General features: G+C 31.9%; 1 protein-coding gene across 1 annotated transcript in view; it reads left to right on the forward strand.

Moving 5' to 3' along the window:
- Window positions 1-12979, forward strand: part of LOC143191537 (kinesin-like protein CG14535) — a 660599-nt gene that overhangs the window by 378031 nt on the left and 269589 nt on the right. The gene's annotated exons all lie outside the window — the stretch shown is intronic.

The raw sequence follows: 12979 nt of genomic DNA on the forward strand, positions 1-12979 counted from the left end.
AAATATATTTGAAGAACTGACTTCAATGAGAACTCATTCGGTACTATATTTACCAAGAATTTTAAAAGGAGAAAGCAGTGGGAAAGAGTTCCGAAATAAAGTTCGTTGCTATATAGTTTTTGCTACTGTTTTTTCTTTCATAAAAAAATCTAATAAAAATATTAAATGTTACACGATAAATATGAATGAGCAGAAAGGATGCCCTCAGAATGTCTTTGGTTATGACCATTAATATTAAAAAGTGAAAGTGAAAAATACCTAAAAATATCACTATATTTTTTCTAGAAGTTGTAATTCACTTTTGAGCCTAACCCTGTAAATACCTATTTTCACTATTTTATCTCAGTATACACTCAATAAAATGCTCATTATTTTATTTTAGCATTTTTCTAGCAGAGCACTTTTTGATGGCATCACCAGTTATTGAATATTATATGACATGGTAGATTATTGATTTCTCAATTTCTCTACCTTCTGTAAAGTTGTTTTTTGCAATCAAACTAAATTTATTTTTTCAATAAGACTTGCAATTAATTGCAATAATTGTTATTGTAATAATTAAAATAATTGTCATCCGGATATTTTAGGCATAATATGTGTTGAAATAAGTCTTTAATATGATACGAAAATACACTTATTATATTTTAATTTATAATCTTAATTTAGTAGGTTATAACTGCTTTAACAAGACATATGTCCTCTACTAGTATTGTATCAGTGATTGGCTGATTGATAAAATAGTCTTTCTATTTTTAATTTTAGATGTTATGTAAACACTTAGATGGACACTCAAAATGTTAATCAGAATCTCCGACAGGACTATACAATTTTGGTGGCTTTTTTACTTTATTTTCTCATATTTGGATTATTTTTGTTCTATTTGCTTGGTCGCTTTTTTAATATTAACCAATTTAAGATAAAATTTTTCTTCGTTTTTTTGGAGACCCTTGATGTCAATCATTGGCTCAATATCCTTTTTTCTAACACTTAAATACGTCTGTTTCTTCAAAATTATGTTATAGTGATATCAGGGCTTTTTTTTCTGTGGTTTCCAGAAGCAATATTTTAAAGGAAATTTTAGAGCCTGCTTCATATCGAGCACATACTATAGATGTTCCAGTGTTTCCGACAGAAACTCGTCAACATTTTATATAGAATACATATAGAATTCAAGTTGCAATGCATTTTGTTTTAATATTGAAACACCAAATATTTGATGTATTATTTTTTCAAAAATACCAAAACCTCCTGTATTCATCGTACAGTTTAATGCCCGATGACAGCTAATGGTGACAGTAAACGGGGTTGATGAAACATGTATACAGACAACATAGATAAGTTAAAATTTACAATGAATAAGATAATGAAATATTGATGGTAGATGGCTCTGCATTGACATGTGTCAGTTTTTTCGAATTTTCCTTTATACGTAAGTAGTTCCTTTATGGAAGTATTTACCGCTGCTAATATCGCAAAACGGTAGTGATACTGCTGTGCGAAACGACCAATTATTTTTCCTATTCCTGTCAATTAAATGCTCAGGGCCTCCCACTGTTAGAATAAAATCCTGCAACGAGATAAATGTCCTTATGCCACAGGAATGCACCGTTTAAACCAAGCAGGATACCAACGAGTAAAATATAGCTCTCCGTTTTGATTTTCACCAAACATAAAATCGAATCCCTGCTATTCTGGTATTCTTTTTCATAAATGTCAGTTATATTATTAATTCATTGCATTGTTTTAAACTTATTACAGATATAAATTACCGTATATTAATATGCAACGTTAAAACTTTGTTTGTTTGTTTTTTAAGAATATTTTGCAGACGAAGGAGTGTGATATTTGATATAAATTCCGTATGAAGAAGAAGTGCATACAACTAAAATTTATTTGTATTACAAATTATAAATGCACCAAATTAAGTTAGATAAACAGCAGGATTGGCAACTACTCATGGTGTGACTTTTATCAATAGAATAAAATATTTATCTGCTTTTTGTTGGACTTGGTTTGGTATTATGGACTTCATAAGCAGGTTCAAAGTTATTCTTGCAGCCTGTCTCCATTTGTCCTTGATATTTCCATTGGTTTTATGAGCTCAGGTGCCAGTGTGCCAAGTTACACTTCTCTTTGTCTCTTGACATAATTCTCCTGGTAGTTTCATTGTATTATCGTAAACCATTTGAGGTATTTAAAGTCCCACATCTTTCCTAATTCCAGGTCTCAGTGCTAAAAATATTCTAGTCAATGTAAGCTGTCGTGTAGTTGAAATCAACTCCTCCAGCTTGTGAAATGATTATTCGGTATATCAATTATTTATTTTAGATGTAATGAGTCGGGTTTTCTTGTTTTTTTTTTGGCATCAATACAATCTTGAATGATGATGCCAGTTTTCATTCCTTGAAAATATGGATTAGCTGCTTGCTCTACTATAATAATTATTCCTGGATATGGCAATCTACTCCTAGTTAATATGTTACATTACTGATTTACTGAAAATTAGATCTCCTAAGTGTGCTGTCGTATCTTGAGTTCAAATATACACCGCCATAGAATCGTAAAAGAGGCCAGTTCGAATCAAGAACTAATATAAATAATATAAGACCATATAGAGTTAAAACATTTTATGTTTTTAGTAGTGACAACCAATTAATATGGCCAAGATTTCAGCGCAGAATTAAGATAATTGGAAAATAAGACGAATCATCTCCCGTCTTTTTACACAAAAGGAAATAATTCTCAATCATTTTGATTTCCACCGACACCAGAGAAAAAAGTAGTTTTTTTAGTGAAATGATTGTAATCCAAGTGTTTATGGTGAATCAATAATCGTAAAGGCTGTTATTTAGGATTTCTCTGTACATTTTTACAGAGACAGTTGAAGTACGAGAAGAACGAATTACGTCAGGTCAAAATATAAGATTGGATATTTCTGGCGAGCTATAATTTTATTTAAAATAGAAGTATTTTTGCGGCCATTTGTAGGTATGGAAATGTAAGATGCAAATATATTTGAAGAACTGACTTCAATGAGAACTCATTCGGTACTATATTTACCAAGAATTTTAAAAGGAGAAAGCAGTGGGAAAGAGTTCCGAAATAAAGTTCGTTGCTATATAGTTTTTGCTACTGTTTTTTCTTTCATAAAAAAATCTAATAAAAATATTAAATGTTACACGATAAATATGAATGAGCAGAAAGGATGCCCTCAGAATGTCTTTGGTTATGACCATTAATATTAAAAAGTGAAAGTGAAAAATACCTAAAAATATCACTATATTTTTTCTAGAAGTTGTAATTCACTTTTGAGCCTAACCCTGTAAATACCTATTTTCACTATTTTATCTCAGTATACACTCAATAAAATGCTCATTATTTTATTTTAGCATTTTTCTAGCAGAGCACTTTTTGATGGCATCACCAGTTATTGAATATTATATGACATGGTAGATTATTGATTTCTCAATTTCTCTACCTTCTGTAAAGTTGTTTTTTGCAATCAAACTAAATTTATTTTTTCAATAAGACTTGCAATTAATTGCAATAATTGTTATTGTAATAATTAAAATAATTGTCATCCGGATATTTTAGGCATAATATGTGTTGAAATAAGTCTTTAATATGATACGAAAATACACTTATTATATTTTAATTTATAATCTTAATTTAGTAGGTTATAACTGCTTTAACAAGACATATGTCCTCTACTAGTATTGTATCAGTGATTGGCTGATTGATAAAATAGTCTTTCTATTTTTAATTTTAGATGTTATGTAAACACTTAGATGGACACTCAAAATGTTAATCAGAATCTCCGACAGGACTATACAATTTTGGTGGCTTTTTTACTTTATTTTCTCATATTTGGATTATTTTTGTTCTATTTGCTTGGTCGCTTTTTTAATATTAACCAATTTAAGATAAAATTTTTCTTCGTTTTTTTGGAGACCCTTGATGTCAATCATTGGCTCAATATCCTTTTTTCTAACACTTAAATACGTCTGTTTCTTCAAAATTATGTTATAGTGATATCAGGGTATCAGGGCTTTTTTTTCTGTGGTTTCCAGAAGCAATATTTTAAAGGAAATTTTAGAGCCTGCTTCATATCGAGCACATACTATAGATGTTCCAGTGTTTCCGACAGAAACTCGTCAACATTTTATATAGAATACATATAGAATTCAAGTTGCAATGCATTTTGTTTTAATATTGAAACACCAAATATTTGATGTATTATTTTTTCAAAAATACCAAAACCTCCTGTATTCATCGTACAGTTTAATGCCCGATGACAGCTAATGATGACAGTAAATGGGATTGACGAAACATGTATACACAGACACCATAGATAAGTTAAAATTTACAATGAATAAGATAATGAAATATTGATGGTAGATGGCTCTGCATTGACATGTGTCAGTTTTTTCGAATTTTCCTTTATACGTAAGTAGTTCCTTTATGGAAGTATTTACCGCTGCTAATATCGCAAAACGGTAGTGATACTGCTGTGCGAAACGACCAATTATTTTTCCTATTCCTGTCAATTAAATGCTCAGGGCCTCCCACTGTTAGAATAAAATCCTGCAACGAGATAAATGTCCTTATGCCACAGGAATGCACCGTTTAAACCAAGCAGGATACCAACGAGTAAAATATAGCTCTCCGTTTTGATTTTCACCAAACATAAAATCGAATCCCTGCTATTCTGGTATTCTTTTTCATAAATGTCAGTTATATTATTAATTCATTGCATTGTTTTAAACTTATTACAGATATAAATTACCGTATATTAATATGCAACGTTAAAACTTTGTTTGTTTTTTAAGAATATTTTGCAGACGAAGGAGTGTGATATTTGATATAAATTCCGTATGAAGAAGAAGTGCATACAACTAAAATTTATTTGTATTACAAATTATAAATGCACCAAATTAAGTTAGATAAACAGCAGGATTGGCAACTACTCATGGTGTGACTTTTATCAATAGAATAAAATATTTATCTGCTTTTTGTTGGACTTGGTTTGGTATTATGGACTTCATAAGCAGGTTCAAAGTTATTCTTGCAGCCTGTCTCCATTTGTCCTTGATATTTCCATTGGTTTTATGAGCTCAGGTGCCAGTGTGCCAAGTTACACTTCTCTTTGTCTCTTGACATAATTCTCCTGGTAGTTTCATTGTATTATCGTAAACCATTTGAGGTATTTAAAGTCCCACATCTTTCCTAATTCCAGGTCTCAGTGCTAAAAATATTCTAGTCAATGTAAGCTGTCGTGTAGTTGAAATCAACTCCTCCAGCTTGTGAAATGATTATTCGGTATATCAATTATTTATTTTAGATGTAATGAGTCGGGTTTCCTTGTTTTTTTTTTGGCATCAATACAATCTTGAATGATGATGCCAGTTTTCATTCCTTGAAAATATGGATTAGCTGCTTGCTCTACTATAATAATTATTCCTGGATATGGCAATCTACTCCTAGTTAATATGTTACATTACTGATTTACTGAAAATTAGATCTCCTAAGTGTGCTGTCGTATCTTGAGTTCAAATATACACCGCCATAGAATCGTAAAAGAGGCCAGTTCGAATCAAGAACTAATATAAATAATATAAGACCATATAGAGTTAAAACATTTTATGTTTTTAGTAGTGACAACCAATTAATATGGCCAAGATTTCAGCGCAGAATTAAGATAATTGGAAAATAAGACGAATCATCTCCCGTCTTTTTACACAAAAGGAAATAATTCTCAATCATTTTGATTTCCACCGACACCAGAGAAAAAAGTAGTTTTTTTAGTGAAATGATTGTAATCCAAGTGTTTATGGTGAATCAATAATCGTAAAGGCTGTTATTTAGGATTTCTCTGTACATTTTTAGGAGTAATTTCAAATTAATTTATCTCAGGCTTCTTAAGTAAATTTATAAGACACCGACCAAATATTGCAGATGGTGAAAACATCCTATACGTATTGATCCAATAATAATATTGGAAAAATAAAACTGACATGAATAATGTAAAAAAAATGCAAAAAGATGCGTCAATTGTGCCTCCTCAATAGTTCTCTAAAATTTTTAATTTCATAGGTATTACAGAAAGTGAATTAAGACGAACAATTCATGCTACTGACTACGTATACGTTTGGTATTACATATGTGATCCCACTAAATACAATAAATCAAATTTAAAGAGAATAGATACAATGATAAAAATAAACATTATCAACTTAATGGATTACAGTCCAATTTTTTATAAAACCGTTAAAATCACAGCATTCTAACCATCAGAATATTACTACAGATACATGCGAGTGAAGAGATGTTAAATCGTTTATTATCATGTTATCTGTCATCAAAAAATATGACTTGTCGTTCGTTTCGTATGGGAGACCTGTCATTTTATAATAACCGACAATTAAGCGCGTGTATCTTTGTGCAGTGGCCGACTTTATTTTAAGAAATCCGCGGTTGTTTTCTGATGAAGATTTCAAATCACCGCGACAGCGGCAATGTGTCATAATAATTATGACTCGCTCCCACATGTCTTGTGTCACCGACATTTTTCTATTTATGTTCTTTTACAATCAGACAGACAACTTTTAGTCATTAAATATATACTGTTGCGATCAAAAAATAGTAAGACGTGGTGCAGACAAAATGTTAACGAAGAATATTATTTGATATTTATGTGACGTTTGCACAAAGTTATTAACAACAATTATGGAGTTAACTCTTTGTTGTTGCAGTAGTGAATATTTTCATGCAGACTTTTCCACCAAAAATTCTGCTCATCATTATGAAGCTCCCTCAGACGCTTTTTCACTCTTTTCCAAATTCCTTGTGCTTTTATGTGAATATGTTAACGTCAGTTACTACAAATAGTAAACATTGCTTTTGAAATGTTATTTTACATAAATTAGTGTTCTGTTCGGTGTAATAATTTTGGGTTCTGATAATCCATCAGGTCCATTAAATAACAAGGCATCATTGAACATTCTTGATTGTCCAACAAATATGGTCAACAACCTTCGACAAAATTCGTTGCAAAATATTTACATATTAATGAAACAAAATACTGCTTTTAAAGTATTAATGTAGAGATATTAAGATCCTATTCTTAAGCCAGAAGGAGTTGAGGTAACCCCTTTTGCATGAAATAGAGAACTATTGGTAATAGAAAAAAACAAGAAGCACCTATAAAGAAACCAGCGGACAGCTAGAGATAAAATAATAGATTGGACCAAACTATGGCGGATAAAAATAAACGTGCTCATATCTGCCCCTATCAATTTTAGAAATAAAAACACTGAATAACCCAATGGTTAATGACAGTAATGTACCAGACTACAATAGTACCAAATATTTATATATGATATTGGAGATTATACTATAAGGCCCATAAATTAGTTTTAAGGGAGATTTTTTATTTAAAACTGTATTTTGAAAAATCGGTGTAATATATTTTATTTAAAGTATTGTCCTTCGATAGCAGCTACTTTCTCATGTCTTTCAGGAAATTTACGAATTTCATATCGAAGGAACGATGTATCTTTTGACGATATCCATGAATAGATCTATTTTTGATATCTTAAAAATTGAAGCGTTGCTCAGAGAGGTCACGACTCATATATCGAAACAAGTAGTAATCAGAAGGGGCATGGTCTGGAGAATAAGGCGGGTGAGGAAGCACTTCCCATTTTCATATTTCCAAGTATATTTTCACCGCTTTTACACAATCTGATCAAGCGATGTCATTCTGAAGAATAGCATTGCTGTGTCTTTGCCCGTGTTCCGGCCGTTTGTCAAACGATGTGTAGTCGATAGCAATCCCCGTTGATGGTTTCATCAAGTAGTGCCTTCAAATAATCGTCTTCAATTTTTTTTGGCTGTCCAGAATGCTCTTTACCTTCTATGTTAAAATAACGAATTTGAAAACGTCGAGACCTATATTCATATTGAAATCCATAGAGCATGGTTGTTATAATATTTACACAGCATTCGATGACCTTCAGCTGTCTCTTTATTGAAATTGAAAGGAAAGCACTAAGGAATGTTGTTCAGACTTCAAAGAAATGACACATGCAAAAGTGAAGCCTGCTAGTGAGACTTCAACATGAAGTTGGTTCTAAGTATACTCGATGTGATTTTGTAACGACTGCTACAACTCTTTAGGCCACCACAAATACATCCAGGGTGGATTATTAGATTGTCAGGACTGGATGATTGACACAACATGGTTTCTGGTATTAAATAGTTAATAAATAAGTTATAAATCAGTGATTTCTGTTCTCATGTAAATTCCTTTATCGAAATAATAAAGAGTATTAGAACAAAAAAACAAACAAAGTCAGTACACGCAATAAACCAACATTCCTACAATTCAAACCTCAGTAACATCGTGTATTATAAATCCTTTACAATTAATATATAGAGATGTTATTTTCTTTGTAGTAAAATCATTATAGTATGCAACCGGACCAAAACCTGAGGAATTGTGTAACAGCGCGAGAGTTAAACGGGTACAAAGGAAATAAATAGTTTATCGTTGGATAAACTATAGTGTATGGGAATCCACAGGTAACCGTTGAATTTAAAAAAGTTAAAAGAAACACTTCTGATGTATTAAACCATTTGAAAGAGAAAAAATCGGTTATCAGCTACACGATTTTACTTTAAAAGGACGCGAATTGAACCAAACGCCGGCAAACGTTTCCGTGTTATATCTTAAAACGTGCAAAGTATGTCCGTACTGGACATTAAAATCGTACCTAAGAGTAAATATCAGTTCGACGCTTAAAAATCTTAATTTCACTTTCTGGAAAAGCTTTTTCCTGTTCATTTAGGCCGCCGGATTAATTATATGTACACAGGATTGTTGGAGGAAATCGTTTAAAAGCAATTTAAGAGAGGAAGGGTTGAAAGCAATAATTTAAATTGCTCCTCGTCTCTGTCTTTCGTTCTCCCTCTCTCTTCCTTTTTTTATTTTGTCGAAATCTGTCGGTTTGTATTTGGTGTCGTCGTATTGCCGAAAGCGATTGTTCGAAGGGTAATCTGTTGACTGTTGTCAATCCGAATTTACTCTTGAAGATTTTATAATTTTTACGTAAAAAAAGTAATTTAGTTTAATGGAAGAAAATGCACAATTATTTTTCGCGGCAGAAGCAGTTCTTTCTTTGGTTTCTTTAACACTTTGATTGAGCATTACAATTTAGAATACTAAATTATCACAATATTAAATAATTAGGTCTGGTACTTATTATACGTATTATAAAGCATTTGTTTCAAACTCTCCTTTTCGGCAATTAGGTTTTGTCTAGACCAGATCTAAAGCTTCTAGCCTAGATTCCGAATCACGGTCATCGGCCTGAAGCCTATCGAGTGACAAGTTACAGATGATTCCAAATGATATCCGGTCTTAAACAGCCTGGTTACTGGCGTGGTTGAGTAATGGATTGGCCTTGTAGGACGCATACAAAATAACTTAACATTACAGTCTAAAAGTTAGAGAAGTATCTATGAGTTATTTGAGTGATACTGCATGATTTGGAAGAAATACAGTTTAGTGACTTGTGCAATATCAATGTTAAATGAAAATTCAAGTCAGACACAAGAACAATTTACATAACAGTCAATCAGAATTTGTAAGAAAAAATAAAGTTTAGATTTTTTTGAAATATTATTTTGATTATATATATCCTTCATATTTTAACTCTAACGCTAAAGCGTTCTTTAAGCTGATAATAAATCTATTCTTCTAACTAGGCTTAATGAGCGTAAACATTGTCTTAAAATGCCTTTAAAACTAAATACCGTACCCGTGTATAATATAATTAAGATTTTAGTGTATCTGAGATTTTAATTAGAGATAAGGCAAAACAACATTACCCATCGATCAGTTAGCTGATCAGATGCAGATTAGATAGCGTAAGATCTTGTGTTAATTTTATCTGAATGACTAAAGGGTCAATGAAACTTTTTATATTTGACTTAATGAGTGTCTACTTTAAACACTGAGTGTCTGTTGAGTAATTTTCAGCTTCCGTATAGTATTATCTAGTATTACACCCTTTACTCTTACAAATACTTAAGAATTTAAACGAACTCGACATATTTAACAATATAAAAATAGTATATTCAGCTGCGTAATAATTGATTAAAGATGATTAAAAATAGGTATAGTATAACACACAGTTCTGTACATCATCTGTTAACAAATGATTTCTTCGTAAATTTTGATGCTGCCAAACATATGGGCATACCAAAACATACTTTCGCAAGTTGTATAGATGCGTGAAATGCGCAGGAGAGCACGCGACCAATAATTGCACACGCAAAACACGTGACGACGAAGTAAAATGCGTCAACTGTGACGGTGACCATACTGCAAATTATAGGGTATACCGAGTCCATAAAGCGTTACAGGAAAAACTGTATCCAGCACTGAGAGAAAAAATAAACTTACAGCCACCAAAACAGCCCATACTATCTAACTCGCCTAAAACACCATTTCAACATCCTCACATCGCATACGCACACGCAGTAACCAACAATCAGACCCAACCTAATACGCAGACAACGCCAATCACCACCGAACCTATAAGTACTATTAGTAAATTAGAGGAAATGATGAGAAAACTTATGGAACAAATGAGTACAATGATGAATTTACTCACCGTCGTCGTTACCAAGCTAGCCTAATGACCGATAGCCACTACATCAAATACAAAATAACCGTCTGGAATGCTAATGGACTCCAGCAACATGGCAGGGAGCGCAAATGTTTTTATATGAGCAAAATATTGATAGCACGATGATATCCGAAACACGATAAAGCGCAATCAGCGAGGAATATCTACAATCCACTAGTGTAACTATTGAAGAAGTGCATAGGCCACTAACAATTAGTGCTATATATTGTCCATCTAAATACAATAACAACGAAGAACAATAGCACATTTTCTTTAACACGCTGGGTAATAAATTCATTGCCGGAGGAGACTAAATGTTTTGCATATATCTAATCATGGAAAAAAAAACTAATTCTAATAAAATAGTCGATAGTAAATAGTAACAAAATCACTCGGACCCAAGATAGTGACTGAAACAGTCGCTGGTAAAAAGCAGTAAAATCAGTTGAACCAAAAATAACGACTGAAACAGTAGATAGTAAAGAGTAGTCAATTACTAAACAGTCGATAGTCAATTTCAGTCGAAGGTTCCCAACGCTAGTTGATAAATATATTTTATATATTTATTGAATCAATTTAACCATACAAATTGTGAAATGCTGCATGAGATTTGTCTTCTCAAACATACATATATTCATGCCAAAATATGTAATTTGATAATGCTGACTGTATTAACGAAACTTCTTTAATAAAGTTGTTACATCAAAATGTATCGAAATATTGGAAATAATTAAATATAGATGCTTTTGGAATACCCGAGTGATATTGTTATTCAAGATTTTTAACCATATTATTCTATATTATATATTTTCATGATTCATATATATATATATATATATATATATATATATATATATATATATATATATATATATATATATATGTTTTTCTTGGTATGTCTGATAGGAAAATATTAAAAACTAGTATTCTGTGTGTGTGTGTCATTAACCCTCATTTGATGATGTTATCTAATTTATATCTGATCTGAGGAATAATCAATGAAAGATAGTATTACTCAAGCTTATCTATAATAAACATCTTAGATTAAATATATAAGATCAAACTTAGTGCATCTCTACCACTTTAATTATATAACATTAAGTATGTTTTCTAAAATTAGTCTTTTTTTTGTAGGTCAAATGACTACTGTTTATAACGATCATACAATGAACTTGAATATATTTAAGTAATTTGATAATTTTAAATAGTATTTTGTGTTCCGTGTTTTAAGAACTGTATATTGTTTAAGATGGTATTTGACTAAGTTCATAAAAAAATGCTTTTCTGATCTGAGCACTTCAATATCATAGTAGTTTAAATTTGTATGCGCTAATAATAAGGTAACTCTGCTCCATCTATTTCAACATGTTAATACTGATCTTGATATTTTAATAGTCGTGATTTGGATGCGGAAGGCAAAGAGCATTCTAGACAGCCAAAAAAAAAATTGAAGATGAGGATTTGAAGTCTCTACACGATGAGCCCAGTCAATGGGGTTCGTTTGTCAAGTACAATTAATGCGTTTGAACTGTGCTGTGCAATGACTGTGCGAAAAATGGCAGGTATACGAGCAAAAATACAACAATTCCATTCTTCAACATGACAACGCTTGATCACTTGTTGTAAAGCCAGTGAACACACCTTTTTTTTTCAAAACATTTAAATATGGAATTCCCTATTCTCCAGATCTTACTGCTTCCGATAGCTACTTGTCGCAACCTATGAGTCGTAACCATAAGTGATGGGGGTACCAAAAATTGGATCGATTTGAGGATAGTTTCACGGTAGTTAAGATGGCCTCCTTTGACATATATAAAAGGAGGTTAGGTCAAAATGGAGTAACTGAACTAAAAAATGTGTTAAAGGAGCAAGTAGCGTGTAATAAAGTAGTGTAGAATGAAGTTTATAAATAGAACGTAAATTGGTCCTTCGAGCTTGATGTACGTGTGAATTTCTTTATAGTTACATATTTGGAGAACCGAAATCGCAGGTTAAAAGCCTCAACACACAGTGAGCTGCACATAAGATAATTTTTAACAATATTTTTTCATCAATTTATATCTTTTGGTCTTCAACATTTTAGAGTAATAAGTCCAAATCCGCGTAACTCTATTAATAAGTCGTGAATGAAGTACCAGTTAGCTTCAGTCCTTTCATCCCGAGTCCTTGCACCTGTTCGGGTCGCATTGTTTAACAATACGGGATAAGCTATGATGGGCAAGCGGTGCGCATCGTCTTATGCACCTTTACGGCGTCAGTACAGCGTCCCGACGCCAGTTGCTCGT

The sequence above is a fragment of the Rhynchophorus ferrugineus genome, unplaced genomic scaffold (genome assembly GCF_030347505.1).
Source record: "Rhynchophorus ferrugineus isolate W39M unplaced genomic scaffold, kcgeb_rfMv2 rfM2, whole genome shotgun sequence".
NCBI classification, from domain to species: domain Eukaryota; kingdom Metazoa; phylum Arthropoda; class Insecta; order Coleoptera; family Curculionidae; genus Rhynchophorus; species Rhynchophorus ferrugineus.